The sequence below is a fragment of the Nicotiana tabacum genome, chromosome 3 (genome assembly GCF_000715075.1).
Source record: "Nicotiana tabacum cultivar K326 chromosome 3, ASM71507v2, whole genome shotgun sequence".
NCBI classification, from domain to species: domain Eukaryota; kingdom Viridiplantae; phylum Streptophyta; class Magnoliopsida; order Solanales; family Solanaceae; genus Nicotiana; species Nicotiana tabacum.
The window spans coordinates 136,809,346-136,827,288 of record NC_134082.1 but is presented as its reverse complement, the minus strand read 5'-3'; positions in this window follow the sequence as shown (position 1 = coordinate 136,827,288).

Sequence of the window (17,943 nt, the reverse complement as noted above, 5' to 3'; positions counted from 1 at the left end):
CACCATGGCCATTTATGGCATGGGGCATGGATGTCATTGGGCCTATCGAGCCGGCAGCTTCGAATGGTCACAGGTTCATTCTGGTAACCATCGATTATTTCACTAAGTGGGTTGAAGCCAAAACTTTCAAGTCAGTAACCAAGAAGGCAGTGGTGGATTTTGTCCATTCCCATATCATCTGTAGATTTGGGATCCCAAAAATAATAATCACGGACAATGGTGCTAATCTTAACAGCAACTTGATGAGAGAAGTATGTGAACAGTTTAAGATTACACACCGTAATTCCACCCCGTATCGGCCCAAGGCGAATGGAGCGGTTGAGGCAGCCAACAAAAACATAAAGAAGATATTGAGGAAAATGGTTGAAGGATCCAGACAATGGCATGAAAAGCTACCATTTGCATTGTTGGGATACCGCACTACTGTTCGTACTTCAATAGGTGCGACTCCTTATTTGTTGGTATACGGAACTGAAGCAGTAATACCAGCAGAAGTTGAAATTCCATCCCTTCGAATTGTCGCTGAGGCCGGGATTGACGATGATGAATGGGTCAAAGCCCGAATAGAGCAGTTGAGTTTAATTGATGAAAAAAGATTGGCAGCAGTATGTCATGGCCAGTTATATCAGAAGAGAATGGCAAGAGCATACAATAAGAAGGTGCGCCCCAGGAAATTTGAAGTAGGGCAACAAGTATTGAAACGGATCCTCCCACATCAGATTGAGGCAAAAGGCAAGTTCGCCCCGAATTGGCAAGGGCCGTATATTGTGACCAGAGTATTATCCAACGGCGCTTTACGTCTGACAGATGTCGAAGGAAGATGCGTCGACATAGTTATCAATTCTGATGCAGTCAAAAGATATTATGTGTAATTTCTTTTGTTGTTTATTTGTTTGTTTGTACTTAGTGCTTATCGGAAAATGAAATGACGGAGGCAATTCTTTCTTCTATCCAAACACTTTTAACCTTTGCTTTACCCCTTTGAGCCTTACTTATCTTTTTATACCCCTCTCTTGGAATCATTAATGAAAAAAAAATGAAAAAATATATCAAAAAAATAAAAAAATAAAATAAAATTGAAGGTTGCAAGAAAACAAAAGAGTCAGTGAACTACGTTAGACCTGATTCCTCAAAGAGGATACGTAGGCGCCTCACGGCTCGGTCATAATGTAACAAAAAATCAAAAATTCCCCAAGCAAGAAAACTGGGGCAGAAGTTATGTTTTTAAATTTTGAAAAAAAAGAGTTTGATTCCAAGAGTTGTAATGTTTTACCTATCAAATCTATTTTGAATTTTATATCCTTTTCTTCTAAAACCCATATTGATATCCAAAAAAGTCCTCCCGATCAGTATCCGAGGGGTACCAAGACAGGCAAAGGAAAGCCAAGAATAACACGCCGGTCACCGACTAAATAAGGATCATGAGCTGAAAGAATTGATAGCCATAAGAATTCCCAGTAGAGCGTATCTTACCAGCAACACTCCAATCCCCAGCTGAGAGAAGAAAAATGAGAGAGTCTTATCGGTGAAAACTGTCACAGGCACCATAAGACGACGTAAGCTGAGAGAAGTAAAATGAGAGAGTCTTATCGGTGAAAACCTTCACAGGCACCATAAGGCGACGTAAGCTGAGAGAAGCAAAATGAGAGAGTCTTATCGGTGAAAACCTTCACATGCACCATAAGGCAACGGGAGCTGTGAGAAATGAGAGAGTCTTATTAATGAAAACCCCTCAAAGGGCACTATGAGGCGACAAGGTATATTGGCAGAAAGGATCCGCATTTTGCAAAGAAGTAGTCACCTATTTATCCCCAGCAGGTGAAGACATCAGAAAGATTGATCAACACAAATAGACTGGGTTGATTAATCAGGAATGCACAACATGATCGTTGGAATCGGTTGTACCACCCAGATAAGTTCATTTTTTTTCTTCTCTCTTTCCCCCATCATTTGTACAAAAAGATTTTCTCTTTTCTTTTCTTTGTTTAAAAAGACTTTTTCCAGAAAATTATTTTTGAGAAAGGTCTTTCAGAGCTTACTACCAGTTTCCAAAATGGTACAACGTAAAATGTGAAAAGGGCAGGCCAGAGACAAGGCAATAAGACAAAAGACGTTGGTTGCCAGGCCGAATAATATTGTCCTAAAATGGCAAGGAAAGTACGGGGAAGAACCGAAAAAAAAAATGTTGAGGAAATTGTAGGTCAAGTTCCAAGAGGATCCCCAACAGGACTCCGACCGAATATTGACCAAGTTCCGAGGTAGTCGGACAACACAGAATGGGAAAGGAAGAAAGGAAAATCCATCTACAGCAAAATAACCCCCAGCAAATTTTGAGATACAGAACAGGGAAGGGATAAATAGAAAAGCCATCCCCAGCAGAATGTTATCCCCAGCGAATAACATCATCCCTAACAAGTTTTGGGAATGCCAAACAGGAATAAGGGGAAGGGAACAATCATCCCCATCAGGAGCGACATGACCACTCGCCATATATATAAAAAAAACTAACTACCACTCGCCATATTTCAAAAAAAAAAAACTAACTAAATTTTCTTTGATTTGAACAGGAAAATAAAGTGTTGATGATGGCCTAAAGATACGCCATAAGAAAGATCGCCAGAATTGGGGCAGAAAATTTTCTGCCACAAGTGGAAATTTTCTCGGAGAATCGAGGAAACAAATTCAAATTATTCTTTACCAATTAGGCGCCCACCTGTATAACAAGGGAATACATTTTTTTGTCTTTTCATTTCATGTTCTAGGTCGCCCACCAGTATAATGCGGGTATACATTTTCATTTCATGTTCTAGGTCGCCCACCAGTATAATGCGGGTATGCATTTATGTTTTCATTTCATGTTCTAGGTCGCCCACCAGTATAATGCGGGAATATATTTCTGTCTTTTCATTTCTGTTCTAGGTCGCCCACCAGTATAATGCGGGTATGCATTTATGTTTTCATTTCATGTTCTAGGTCACCCACCAGTATAATGCGGGTATACATTTTCATTTTATGTTCTAGGTCGCCCACCAGTATAATGTGGGTATGCATTTATGTTTTCATTTCATGTTCTAGGTCGCCCACCAGTATAATGCGGGTATGCATTTCTGTTTTCATTTCATGTCCTAGGTCGCCCACCAGTATAATGCGGGAATACATTTCTGTTTTTCATTTCATGTCCAAAGCGCCCACCAGTATAATGCGGGAAGAAATTTTCTGCCACAAGTGAAAATTTTCTCGGAGAATCGAGGAAACAAGTTCAAATTATTCTTTACCAACTAGGTCGCCCACCAGTATAATGTGGGAATACATTTTTTGTCTTTTTATTTCATGTTCTAGGTCGCCCACCAGTATAATGCGGGTATGCATTTATGTTTTCATTTCATGTTCTAGGTCGCCCACCAGTATAATGCGGGTATGCATTTCTGTTTTCATTTCATGTCCTAGGTCGCCCACCAGTATAATGCGGGAATACATTTCTGTCTTTTCATTTCATGTCCTCGGTCGCCCACCAGTATAATGCGGGTATACATTTATGTTTTTCATTTCATGTCCTAGGCGCTCACTAGTATAATGCGGGAATACATTTCTGTCTTTTCATTTCATATCCTCGGTCGCCCACCATTATAATGCGGGCATACCTTTCAGTTTTTCATTTCATGTCCTAGGCGCCCACCAGTATAATGCGGGAATACATTTCTGTCTTTTCATTTCTGTTCTAGGTCGCCCACCAGTATAATGCGAGAATACATTTCTGTTTTTCATTTCATGTCCTAGGCGCCCACCAGTATAATGCGGGAATATATTTCTGTCTTTTCATTTCTGTTCTAGGTCGCCCACCAGTATAATGCGGGTATGCATTTATGTTTTCATTTCATGTTCTAGGTCACCCACCAGTATAATGCGGGTATACATTTTCATTTTATGTTCTAGGTCGCCCACCAGTATAATGTGGGTATGCATTTATGTTTTCATTTCATGTTCTAGGTCGCCCACCAGTATAATGCGGGTATGCATTTCTGTTTTCATTTCATGTCCTAGGTCGCCCACCAGTATAATGCGGGAATACATTTCTGTTTTTCATTTCATGTCCAAAGCGCCCACCAGTATAATGCGGGAAGAAATTTTCTGCCACAAGTGAAAATTTTCTCGGAGAATCGAGGAAACAAGTTCAAATTATTCTTTACCAACTAGGTCGCCCACCAGTATAATGTGGGAATACATTTTTTGTCTTTTTATTTCATGTTCTAGGTCGCCCACCAGTATAATGCGGGTATGCATTTATGTTTTCATTTCATGTTCTAGGTCGCCCACCAGTATAATGCGGGTATGCATTTCTGTTTTCATTTCATGTCCTAGGTCGCCCACCAGTATAATGCGGGAATACATTTCTGTCTTTTCATTTCATGTCCTCGGTCGCCCACCAGTATAATGCGGGTATACATTTATGTTTTTCATTTCATGTCCTAGGCGCTCACCAGTATAATGCGGGAATACATTTCTGTCTTTTCATTTCATATCCTCGGTCGCCCACCAGTATAATGCGGGCATACCTTTCAGTTTTTCATTTCATGTCCTAGGCGCCCACCAGTATAATGCGGGAATACATTTCTGTCTTTTCATTTCTGTTCTAGGTCGCCCACCAGTATAATGCGGGAATACATTTCTGTTTTTCATTTCGTGTGCTAGGTCGCCCACCAGTATAATGCGGGCATACATTTCAGTTTTTCATTTCTAGGTCACCCACCAGTATAATGCGGGTATACATTTTCATGTCTTAGGTCGCCCACCAGTATAACGAGGGAATACATTTCATATTGTTGCATTCAGGCGCCCACCTGTATAACGAGAGGAATACTTTTCAGTCTTATACTGCAGATCTTGAAATCAGTAACCCACCGGAAGGTAGAAGGTTACAACAGGAATTCCCAGCAGGAAACAATAAAAAATCCTCAGCACCGGAAAACAGAAGGTTGCAACAAGAGGTCCCAGCACAAACTCAAGCGCATGAGTCAAAAGGAAGAAAAGACACGTCTTGAAAGAAGTGGCATGTGAACATTGAATTATGCCCAACACAACAAAGCTTAATGAAGAAAGCCATATCCCCAGCAGACAGAAGGGAATAATGAAAACTGGTATTCAGAAAAGCAAAAGGCCAGTGTCATCCCCAAAGTCTCGGAAGAAAAACACCGGAAGAAACGCAAGCCGACAAGAAAGCAAGGCAACAGGAACAAGTTGCAGATAAATGAAATCTTATGATCTGTAGTCTAGCCTAGCTGCTTGTTTTCTTTTAAGCATGGTGTAATAAGGAGGTCAGCAAACAAGTAAAAGTAGCATACAACAACAGTAACATTGCAGTCCCATGGTAGTCCCAGCTACCAAAACTTTCCGAACTACATTGACCTGATTCCTGTTTAGCCCAGGATATGTAGGAAACCTCTGAAGCAAAGGTTCGGTCAAAACTTTCAAAAAAATGCTTCACACGGAGTACTCGAACGGGCAAAATTCGCTCACTTTATCTTTGCACGAAAACCCTTCGTGTCTTCGGGCAAAGAGGGGCAGCTGTAAGCACGTGATTTTTGCCCTATATGAGAATTACTCCCAAAAAAATTCAAATTAAAATGATTTTCCTTGGTGTGCAATTTTGAGAATTTTTGTGACATTTTGGATAATTATTTGTATTTGTCTGTGCATGTTTATTTGTTAAATTAATAAAAAATATAAAATATGTCGCATTTTTGCATGTAGGATTTAATTATACAACTGTTAGTAATTAAGTTTGTTTTACAAAAATTGAAAATTACAAAAATAGGCATCTTTTGCATTTTTAGCATTTAATGTCCAAATATACAATTTTATGCTTAATTATTACTTAATTGTGCGTTAATTGTTATTGGGAGTTAATTTGCGCTTTTATAACTTAATTTAGTTCTTAATAATAATTTAAGGATTTTTAGAATTTAGTTTTAGAAAAATAAAAGAAGAAAAGAGAGCAAAAATACAAAAAGTCGGAATTCGGCTCTTCTTCTAATTCAAGCTACAAGCCCAAAAATACCCAACTTTCCCCATGACCCGGTCCATCTCCACACGGGTCGACCCGGTCCATAACCCAACATCCCTATTATCTTACATTTCAAAAAAAAAAAAAAAAAAAAAAAAACCCTAAAACTAACCTACACTACCCGCCCCCCTCTCTTTCTCTTCTTCTCCAAGACCACAAACTTTCCAAGCTTAGTAGCCATGGCTGCTGCCCGTTTCCCTCCCCCATCGTCCCCTTCATTCTCCGTCGACCACAACACACTCACACGCGCACAGCTTCCCCCGACATCTACTTCATCCCATCATCGTCCCCATCTAGGCAGCCATGAACGACCCCATCCAGCTTCATTTTCTTCGCGACAACCCAGCAGCTCCCAGCCTCCATCATCGTCATCGTCGAACCCCAGCCAGCGCGGCCATAGTCGCAAGCTCCGACCACAGTCGCGAGAACCAGCGGCGACCAAACGGATGCCATCGCCCCTGCTGTGTCGTCCAGCTGCTCCAGCTTCTGCCTCGTCGACTCAGCATGGACATGGCTGCCTCGTCCAACTTCTGCCTCATCGACACAGGCAGCCATGGCTGCCATTACGTCGCCTCAACATCGAGCTTCTACTGTATCCACTACGTCGACACAGCCATGAACGACCAGTGTCGTCATTTGTTCAAACTTTGGTTTGTCGAGTCTTTTGTACGTCAACTCGAGTTGGTTGTTAAACGAAAGGTTCCGTTTCTCCATTCTTAATGCCTGTTGTTAATTTGTAAATGCTTTACATAGAAATGACAGCCTTGTTGCACCCCCGATTTGTTTGGATTTGTTGATAAATTCATGAAGGTGACAGATTCGTGTTTATTATGTTTGAAGTTTGTTAGTTCTTCATCAAGTAATTTAATCTCGAGTGTTTATTTTAGTGTGAATCATTCATTTTGTTATGATGTTTGTTTGATTTAAGTTGAAGTTAAATTGTTTATCAAGTTTAGGATTTAAATCTGTTTATTTGTGATATTTAAGTTTAATTCGAATTTGAGTTCGAATTTGAATAAACTTGTTTCTTATTGTCGTCGAATCTAAAAGTATGATTGTTGTTCAAAAATATTGTTCATCATATGATTTCAATTCGCATGTTTTTCGATTCAGTTAATTGTATGTTCGTATTGGTGCCAATTTGTTCTTTATTGTTCATTGCTTAGCTTAAATTTATTAATTGAATTTTGATTAAGAATTTGGTTAGTTGCTTGATTGTGTTTAATTGATTTAGGGTTTGGATATAGCTGATGGGCGTTATGGTAATTTCAAATTGTTTCGGGGGTAAAATGGTAATTGCAATAAGGTCGGAGGGGTAGTTTGGTAATTGAACATTTTGATAAAATTGTTTATGTTAAGCATGGGGGACAAAATGTAATGGGGTGTGGGTGATATAACTGTTTAATATAATGGGGGACAAGACATAATATAGTGGAGGGAAATATTGTATTTGTTTATGTTAGGCATGAGGGACAAGATGTAATGGGGTGGGGTTGATATATTTGTTTAATGTAGTGGGGGATGAGTGGGAAGACAATGGGTTTGGTAGGAGAAAGTGGTTGATTTATTAATTGATTAAAGGGTTTTGGAATGAGATATAAATAAGAGAACTTGATCAGATTTTTGGGAGAGAGAAGACAGATATAGAGAGAGAAAAAAAGAGCTGAATATTTAAGAGAGAAAGAAAATTCCGAAAAAGATTAAAACTTTCAAGAAAAAAAAAGAAAAAAAATACAAATAAAAAAGGAGCTGGAAATTAGAAGAGAGAGTAGTACACACCTGATAAATATTCTGATATACGGGTTTAGAAAAGAAGGGTTAAACATTAATTAGCCTTTCAAAATCTGAAAATTCCCTTGGTTTCTGTCCGTTGTTTGTTGTTGGTGTTTCTGGATTTTATTTTGATTTTCAAATCTGTCACTGGGATTTTTGTTGACTGGATTGCTGGTTATTATTGTTGTTGCTGTGTTACGTACTACGTGGCTGACTTTCTTCTTCTTATATTGATAATACCAGGTACACAATTGTAATTCTGGCCTTTTGTAAGCTGAAAATGAAGAATGGGAGTTTAAATTTTTAATATAGTTTTTTTTTATTTAATTGCATTTATGTTATTTCATGTATTATTATTCTGTAAATCGTCGTTGTTTTGCATAATTAGGCATATTGTAGCGATGTATTAAATAATGCTTTGCTTTAACCTGATTATTAGGTAATATATATTTAAGCATGTTCATTACTGATTAAACTGTCAAATAATTAAAATAGAAGAAAATAACGTAAAAATGGCTTTATTAAATCAGTTTGGCAAAATTGATTAAGTTCCTTATTCATAAGGGTTTTAGTATCACCAACGTTAAGTTAATTGGAATCATGTAGCTAAATTCAGTTAAAACATGAATTAATTTTGCGAATCAAGTATTAGGACAGGATTTGAATTAAAACAAGGTTAGTTAAGGTTAAATTATTTAATTTTTAGAAATACGGTTTAGTAATCAAGATTATTTCTAATTTTCAGTATTTGTAAATAATTAATTTCAATAGCTCAAGTCATCTAACAATATGATTTTTAATCCGACTATGGGATAATTAGTTTTTTTTTAAAAAAATTATTTGATTATTCCATGTTGTATTTATAATTATAATTTTTTTTACTTTCCATTAATATTTGTTTTTCTCTTCTATTTAATATGTTATTTTTAAGTATGTAGAGATTGATTTTATATTTATAGATAAACTTAGTAATAATAAAAATGTAGTCATTAAAGGATATTCATAAAATAAGGAAGGATTTCGCTAAAAATAAATAGATGTAAACAATACAAAAATTTGCAGGATTCTCCAATCTCCTTTATTTATTTATTTTTAAAAAAAATACTTAGATCCCGGGATGGGCCGTTTAGTAAATTTCACGGTCCTACCTAAAAGTATAATAACGCGTAGTCTTTTGGCGCATATTTAATAAGGTTATTTTCTTAAATATGGGTGTGCATTTATGTAACCCAAATCCCGATCCTGACGGAGTCAAAATGCGTCAACAAATCACGTGTACACTGGTTGTGACGTGGTTCGAGATGCATTTTCACGACGTTGCAATTCTTGTATAAAATAATAATAAGAATAATGATAAAAGCGGTTAAAAGTTAAATTTTGCACATAGGTTCAACATAAATCAGATAATCAAGCCAAATATGACAGTTGAGCGACCGTGCTAGAACCACGGAACTCGGGAATACCTAACACCTTCTCCCGGGTTAATAGAATTCCTTATCCGGATTTCTGGTACACAGACTGTAATATGGAGTCATTCTTTTCCTCGATTCGGGATTAAAATTGGTGACTTGGGACACCCTAAATCTCCCAAGTGGCGACTCTGAAATAAATAAACAAATCCCGTTTTGATTGTCCTTTAATTGGAAAAAACTCCTTGTACCCTCGCGGGGGCGGAAAAAGGTGGTGTGACAGGCGTGTCTAAATAATGAGAAAAATATGATGACACATAAGAAAAGGTGGAACCGGGATCAAATAATACAGAGGCATCTTTGTGGCAGACTGAGATAATACCTGTAATCATAGCATCTGAGGTAATAATATCTGATCTGATTGGGAGGGCATAGAAACGGGCCTGACCAACCCCTGATCTGCCTCCCCCTCTAGGGCGACCCTTAGCTGACTGACCTCCACCCCGAGCTGACTGAGCGGGTGGGGAAGTAATTGGTGCTGAAGCTGAAGGCTGACTCCTCTACTAGGATGAACCTCCCGTAAAATGGGGACATAACCTCTTGATATGACCCAAATCTCCACACTCGAAGAAACCCCTTGTATCAAGTGGCGGTGGGGACTGAAGGGAGCCCCGTGCACCAGGATGCCCACTAGAAGAACCCGGCATAGATGAGCCCTAAACTGATGGTGCCTGAGTCGAACTTTGAGCTAGAAGGGCACAGAGAGATGAGTGACCCTGATGTGAATTGTGAGAACCATGGCTAGATAACCCACCACGGTGACTCGAACGGGCTGGTTGAGCATGCCTGAACGAATAGACTCTACGGTGCTGAAACTGGCGTCCCAAAGAAGAACCTCCAAAACTACTAGATCCCCGAGGCCTCTTGGCCTCCCTCTCCTCTCGCTCCTGGTGACGAACTAATTTAATCTCTCTAGCAATGTCAACCACCTCCTTATAAGAAGCACCAAATACCCTCTCTCTGGTCAGAAAAATATGTAGCTGATAGTTGAGGCCATCAACAAACCTTCTAATCCTCGCCCTATCGGTGGGAACTAGCCAAATAGCATGACAGGGCAATTAGAAGAACCTCATCTCATATTGCGTCACTGACAGACCCTCCTGATGCAGCTGCTCAAACTCCCTGCGCAGCTCCTCCCTGCGGGAATACGGTACGTACTTCTCTAGGAAGAGAATAGAGAATTGATGTCAGGCAAGGGGTGGTGCACCAACAGGCCTATGCCTATTATAAACCTCCCACCAAGTGAAAGTAGCCCCAGAAAACTGAAAAGTAGTAAATGAGACCCCACTAGTCTCCAGAATACCCGTTGTACGCAACATCCTCTAACACTTATCCAAGAAACCTTGGGATCCTCGCCCTCTGCACCACTGAAAGTCGGAGGCTGAAGTCTATCAAACCTCTCCAATCGACGCTGCTCCTCATCAGGCATAACTAGAACCACAAAATCCTGAGCAGGTGCAACCGGCTGGGCTGGTGTGCCCCTGGTGTCTGAAGTCCCTGTACGACCTGCTCAGGTGTGCAAGCGGCAGGAGTCTAAGTGCCTCCCCCGGCCTGAGAAGTAACTTCTATAGAAACTGTGACTGCCTGATCAATACTAGTTCACACAGTCAGAATTTGAGCCAAAGTCTCCTAGAGACTTGGAATAACAATAGGAACAGTCGGTGCCTGAGCAGGTGCTACTGAGCACCCCCGGCTGGAGCCTGATAATGAACTGGGGCGGCAAGTAGATCTGTAAGTGTTGCCCTAGCTGCTGTACGGCCCACACCCCTACCCCTACCACGACCTCGACCGCTTCCTCGGCCTCTAGCGGCCCCAACTGGTGGTACTGGTGGTCATCCATCCTGACCAGTAGCACGTGTCCTCATCATCTGTGAGAGAATAGAATAACAGATGTTTAGTACTCGGATCAATAGATTCGCACGATAGAATTCAAGAATATGAAGTTTTTCCTAAAGATTCTGCAGCCTCCCAAGGATAAATACATAGGTCTCTGTACCGATCCGCGAGACTCTACTAAACCTGCTCAGGACCCATGAGACCTATGTAACCTAAGCTCTGATACCAAAATGTCACGACCCAAAATCTACCGCGGCCGTGATGGAACCTATCGTGGAACTAGGCCAGCCACTTATTCCAATTCTTCCATTTTACCCATATTATTAACTATAGAAAACATCAATTTTTAAACAGAATTCCAATAATAAATGTTAGAAGTACCAAAACAGCGGAAAGAAATACAACCCCGACCTCGGGTGTCACTAGTCATGAGCAAACTAATACAACTGTCTGAAATACAAATCTAGAATAGTCTCAATACATCTAATAAGTCTAGCTAGAGGAAGATAGGGAAGGAGAAGCCAGAACTGCGATCGCCAAGCAGCTACCTCACAATCTCCGGTAGAAGTCCGCATAAAGAAGATCAACAACCGCAACCGTGACCATATACATCTAGATCTGCACACAAGGTGCAGGGAGTAATGTGAGTACACCAACTCAGTAAGTAACAAGTCCAACCTGTGGACTGACTGGTAGTGACGGACAAAAACATCAACATACAACTAGCAATTAACAGAACAGAAATGTAGACATGCTTACAGTTCAACTAAAACTCAACAGTAATAGATGGAACTGATTAGTAAAAAAGTTCAAAACTTAGAAATATCTAAGTACCAATGCACAAATAGTATGATCAATGTTTCGTATTCCTCCACTCATAAGTGCTCAACCACTCGGTACTGTATATGGCCATTCGGCCCAGGGAAGATCTATCCCGGAATATATACACATCACTGACCGTAGTCATCCAGTACCAAGAAAGGCCGATCTAGCCTCTCAGAGAAGATCCATCTCCCGGTATAGTACTTCGGACAAGATCCATCCCTCATATATAATCATCTACTGCACTCACTGGGGTGCAAAGACTCCGAAGGGACTTCTCTGAGCCCAAGCGCTATATCAATGCCAGCGAAGGCATGATCAATATCATTACTGCGGTATACAATCCGATCCCACACTATAAATCAATATGTGGCTCTCAGCCTCACTCAGTCAATACTCTCTAGTCTCACACACATGAGCTAAAATGTCATAATACAAGCCCGAATAATGAAATGATATGTCAAATAGCAATAATCGAGAGAGGCATGATATAATATGTATGAATAGGATTGAGTATAGAATATACATGAATTTAATGATATGATAGCAAGAAACGACCTCTCGGGTCTCAATAGTGTTAGCGTGAGGCCTTAACATGATTTGTAGCTTATCAATTTGATCACATGATTACAACACAGATATCAACATAAAAGAGTAGCTAAGTGGTGCCATGGAATGATCCATGCCGCATTTCTTACAGTGCATGCCTACACGCCCGTCACTTGGTATAGCGTCACCTTAATAATGGTCATAGAACACAGCGTTCGGGGTTTCGAACCCGCAGAACCAAGGTTGGAAGCGTTACTTACCTTAAGCTAAGCCAAAACTCTAGCCCGCGATGCCTTTTCCTCTCGAATCAACCTTTGAATGCCTCGAATCTAACTAAAATCAGTTCATAACCATCAAAATATGCTAAGGGAACAAATCCCACTCGAAAACAATCAAATTACAACACAAAATTCCGAAACTTACCAAACCCGACCCTCGGGCCCACATCTCGGGATTCGACAAATTTTACATCAATAGAATCCTTATTTCTCCATGATTACATTCATACAAAAGAACCAAAATCGGACCTCAAATGGCCCCTCAAATCACCACTCAAAGCTCTCCAATTAACCAAGCCCTAGCCCCCAAATTTAGCACTGATTTTCCCTTAAATTTCATGCTAACAACGATAAAAATCACCATAATAACGAGCTTAGGAACCAAGGACCTTACCTCAATAAATCCCTCTGAAAATATCCCTTGAAATAGCTCCTAAAAGCTTCACCCCGAATGTAATATTGAGAAAAATGGCCAAAATCGCGAAGGGTGAAATATATACCTTATGACCCAGGGATTCCGCACCTGTGGTCATTTCCCGCTCCTGCGGTCCTGCTTCTGCGATCCAAGGCACCACATTTGTAGTTTTCACTTATGAGCCCATTTTCGTATCTACGATGCAATGCCCGCACCTGTGCTATCGCAGGTGCGCTCCCTTAGTACAAATACATTAATTATAAAGATATGGAGATGTGACAACTAGTTAATTCCATGATGTTGGCTTAGACTAGCATGAAAGACTTTGTCCGCTCTAGCTGCACACCTTGGGAACTCCCCACTTTTCCATCATAGCCGTTGTCTGCATCGCCCCAAGGTTGAGCGTCGTTAGCCCTCGAGGGTGAACCCTGACCTTAGTCTCGAACCTTGTGAAATATGCTTACGAGGCACTATAATGACGGTAAATTAGACCCTCCGATTTTACCGTATACAGATAGTCCCCACATTTCTTAGAGTGAAAGTGATAAGAAACGATCTTGAATTCCTGCCCCTCTAGTACTTCCGTAATGACGACAGTTATAAGTTTCCAAAAGACGACGTACACACAGTCCTTGAAAGCCTTTGCATTGATTATGGCGATTGGCTGTCCATTGGCCTCCTTCAACGTACGTGTGGGGCCTCCATAAATACGTCTATTCTCGTCTTTTAAAACTCACTGCATCATCAAACCCTCAAAAAGGTTCCTTCTACCTTTACTTTTGTTTTTTCTTTGAAACGCAACTTCCCTTTCTCTTCTGGAATCTTTTAGGAATGGAGAAAACTTCCGCCTCTGCTTCTTAGGAGAACATGACCTCCTCCTCTTCACTTCCATCTAAAGTAAAAGCGGAAATGCCTCCTCGTGCTGAGGAATGTGTTCCAGGATTTTTTGCAACGGCTTCCGATTTTAGGGTCGAGAGACTTTCTTCGAAGCCAGGGTGTTGTGAGCCCGTTTACCTTTGGGCCGGTGGGGCCATCCTCGCCTCCGATTGATCCTATGATTCTCGACTTCTGCCAATGGTATCAAGTGACCCTCGGTCAAATTCACCCTTCGTTCTAGCGCATTGTCTACATGATCAAGTACTATGTGAACATGATTGAGGAGATGCCTTTCACCCTCGATCACTTGATCAGGATGTACAACCCCCATCTCTTCCGTGGGGGTTTGATTAAGCTCCACTACCGAGCTCCGAGGGCCCTCTTTGCCTGCATCGAAGAAGTTGGGAATGGAGGGTGGATGAGCCACTTTGTCCGAGCAAGGACTTCCAACCTGATCCCGGTGGAAAGGATGCCGTTCCCCGAGTAGTGGAACATGGAACGTAAGTAGATACGTTATCTAGCATTCCCTTGCTTCTTTTTAAGTACATTCTTCCATGCACTTAATTTCTTCTGCTAATGCAGCCACAACGATTTACCTTGGCGCGATCACGGACCTCTCGGGCTGGGTCATCCGGTTGGACTCGATTTGCCCATATGCTGAGCGAGTGTGGCGTGATCTGTCTCAAGCCCGATCAGAAGCTAAGGACCATGGTGAGCCTTCACCCCTGTTGTAGTTGTATCTTTCAATCTAAATCGCTACTGATAGCGCTCTCACTCCCTATGCTTACCTCTTGCATTTGTGTAGGTATAGGGAGGTCCCCCTAATGAAGGGAACATCGCTTGGTGAGGAGAGCGCTTTGGTACCTGATGAAGGGAAGAAAAGACAAAGGGATCCGTCGAATGAACCTTCGGAATCCAAGAAGATCAAGGCAGAAGAAACTAAGGCGGACCCGACATCCCTAACTCCGAAAGCAGCGAGAAGTCCTCGAGTTGAAGGCAAGGGGGAAAATAACTTCTCGATAGCGCCCGAGGGAGGGGAAAACTAGACCGATCTTTAGGCCGTAGAGATGATGGCTCCCGAGCCGGAGCTCAACGTCATCGTGGACCAACTTCGGAATGGGGAGGCCACTAAAGGAGTATCAGGTGATGTCCTCGAGCCGACCAATGGACAAAGTACCCCTCGAGCTGGGACACATTCGGTAGGTGGTTCGGAGGAGCCTAGTTCTGGAGCCCTAAATGGACAAGAGATGGTCCTGATTGACCCTACTGGTGTCGTTGTTGTAAGTGATTACCTTCAGGGAATGACCTTACCCTCTAAGGGAATGCAATATGTCCCGAATGAAGAATCTTTCGATTCGGGGGTGCCTATCGGAGGCAAAGATGAACTCGAAAGGCCTTCAACCATTCCCGAGGGAATTCCCGAGCTTGATGTTTCACTCGTCTTTGGCGAGATGAGCAGGTAGTTTTTGTTAATATTGTCTGTCGTTCTGACCTCTATCATTCTGATCTTTATCTTTCTAACTTGTCTTTTTCATGGCTTCATGCCAAAGTGCTTTACAACCAAACTTTCAGCCGGTTTCAGGCTGAGGTAACCCGTTATGAGCGCGAGAGGGCTCATCTTGTTGAACAGGTTACCTAGTTTTCGTTTGCTATTGTCTGAATGTTTGCCAGATACTAGTATTTTAACATCTTGGATCTGATTCATGCAATTTGAGAAGGAAGGTGCCCTGCTGAGGGAGGAGCCAGAGATTCTAAACACTTCGGACTTAAATGACATGTGAGAGAGATAACCTCTAAGAGGGATGCCTTCCTGGAAAAGATGGTCTTAGTTGGGCGTCAACTTCGAGATACGAAGGCGAATAATGACAATTATAGAGGTCTCCACTCTGAGTTAGTTATTGCACTATCCGGGATCAAAACTGAAGCTGAGGCGCTTATATCTGTGCACAAAAAGGGTGTCGTCATAATAAACGCTCAAATCGGGAAAGTGCCTAAGGAGACCGAATTGAAATTAACTCGATCCATAGAGCACGCTCGATTAGAATCTCGGAGGCAGACCCTTGAGGGCATACATGTCGAGGATATCAATTTGTCTGCCGAGCTCGATAAGGTGAAGACCCTAGAGAAGAAAGTTGTTGTCATGTTCGCTTCTGGAGGTGTGCCGGGTAGTGGCTTAGAAGATGATTATAACGAAGGCGGGACCTCCCGAGGAGAAGAGGTCGTTGAAGGCCCTAGGACTGTAGCCGGGACCATTGGGGCGCAACCTCCAGCGGAGCCGCCAAAGATGCAGGCTTAATGATAGATTAGGACTCCATTTGGCCCCTTCCTTGTGAGGGTTTTTCAAAAGCCTTGTAAGAGTACCTCTGCGAGCCATATGTATAATAGGCTTTTTGTTTTTTATCATTTCTTTTCTCCTTTGCCCTTTGAGAATAATATGTGATACTTTTGATAATCGATCTGAGATCTTAGATCTTGGGCTATACCCTCGGGTTGTTGCTATTGTTGAGCGGCCCATAACGTTCGAAACTCGGTCCCCGAGTGTTCTCGGATTAGACCTAACTTTTATATGTTGGGTCACTATGATCTTCGATTTTAGCGTTGGCGATAGTGGCTCTTATGCATTGGGTCGGTACGACCTTCAATTTTAGTACTGGCAATAGTGGCTCTTACGCGTTAGGTCGGTACGACCTTTTGTATGGGCTGGTGACAATGGGTCTTACGCTTTTGCTCATAGGCATGTTCAGTTAATTGTTTTGGGATCAGTCTTCGAATCGGGTTTCGACTCGAGCTTATTCGACCCTCAAGTTTTTGAATTTAAAGCTGGCCCTTAGGCTCTTACGCGTTGGGTCGATACGACCTTTTATGTGGGCTAGAAATAGTGGTTCTTATGCTTTGGATTGATGCGACCTTTTATGTGGGCTGGCGACAGTGGTTCATACGCTTTGGGTCGATGCGACCTTTTATGTAGACTTTATTTTTCCCTCGATAAGGATTTTTTGAAATAGTGTTTGCCTGACTCTTCGACGGTTTAATAAAAAACCTCGATTGTGAGTCGTTATGTGGCGATGATCGAGCACTTCGGGAGGTTTGGCTCGGAGTCTGAGTATCTCAAAGCTAATGTTTAGGAGCTGACATGGTCAAAGATCTTTTGCCTATGTCGAGGCTAGCCATTTTAACCGGTTCTTTCCGAAGTATATTCGAAGTAATTGAAGGCCTGTGATTTGTAGAGATGGTCGGGCGTCCCCGAGTCGCGTTAGTTTGGCTGGTACAGCCTTGTGACCGTAGTCATTTGTGTTTTAACGGAGCCTTTCAGTCCCGAGTGAAGTAATTTTGGCGTCTATATCGAGGTTATGCCTTTTAGGGGTATTACAAGTTTGATATATAGCATTAACTTTGAGATCGGGTTTATGCCTTTAGTAAAGTCTAACAAGTTCTATATGCCTTTGAGGTCTTACAGTTTTGGATACTTGGTACAAGTATGGTTCATGCCTTGCTTGAGGTCTTATAGATATTATCACTTGGTATAAGTGTGGTTCATACCTTTCTTGAGGTCTTACAGATATTGATGTTGCCTTATATAGGTCTTATGAGACTGAGGCTTCCCACATGTGGTCTTATGGCCTCGGATTTTGATAAGTCGATGGGGGTGGCGATTGACGGCAGTCCCTAAGTCATCGGGGATTTCTTGGCTCGGGAGCTATTATTTGTAAATATGATATTGCCTCATTGAGGGCTTACGATTTTGAAGTTTCCGACCTGGGGGTCATGTGGCCTTTTTGATGCCAGTCCCCGAGTGTTCGGGACGTTTCTGGCTCTGGAGCCACTTTGTGATCTTGATGTTGCCTCTTTGAGGGCTTATGAGTT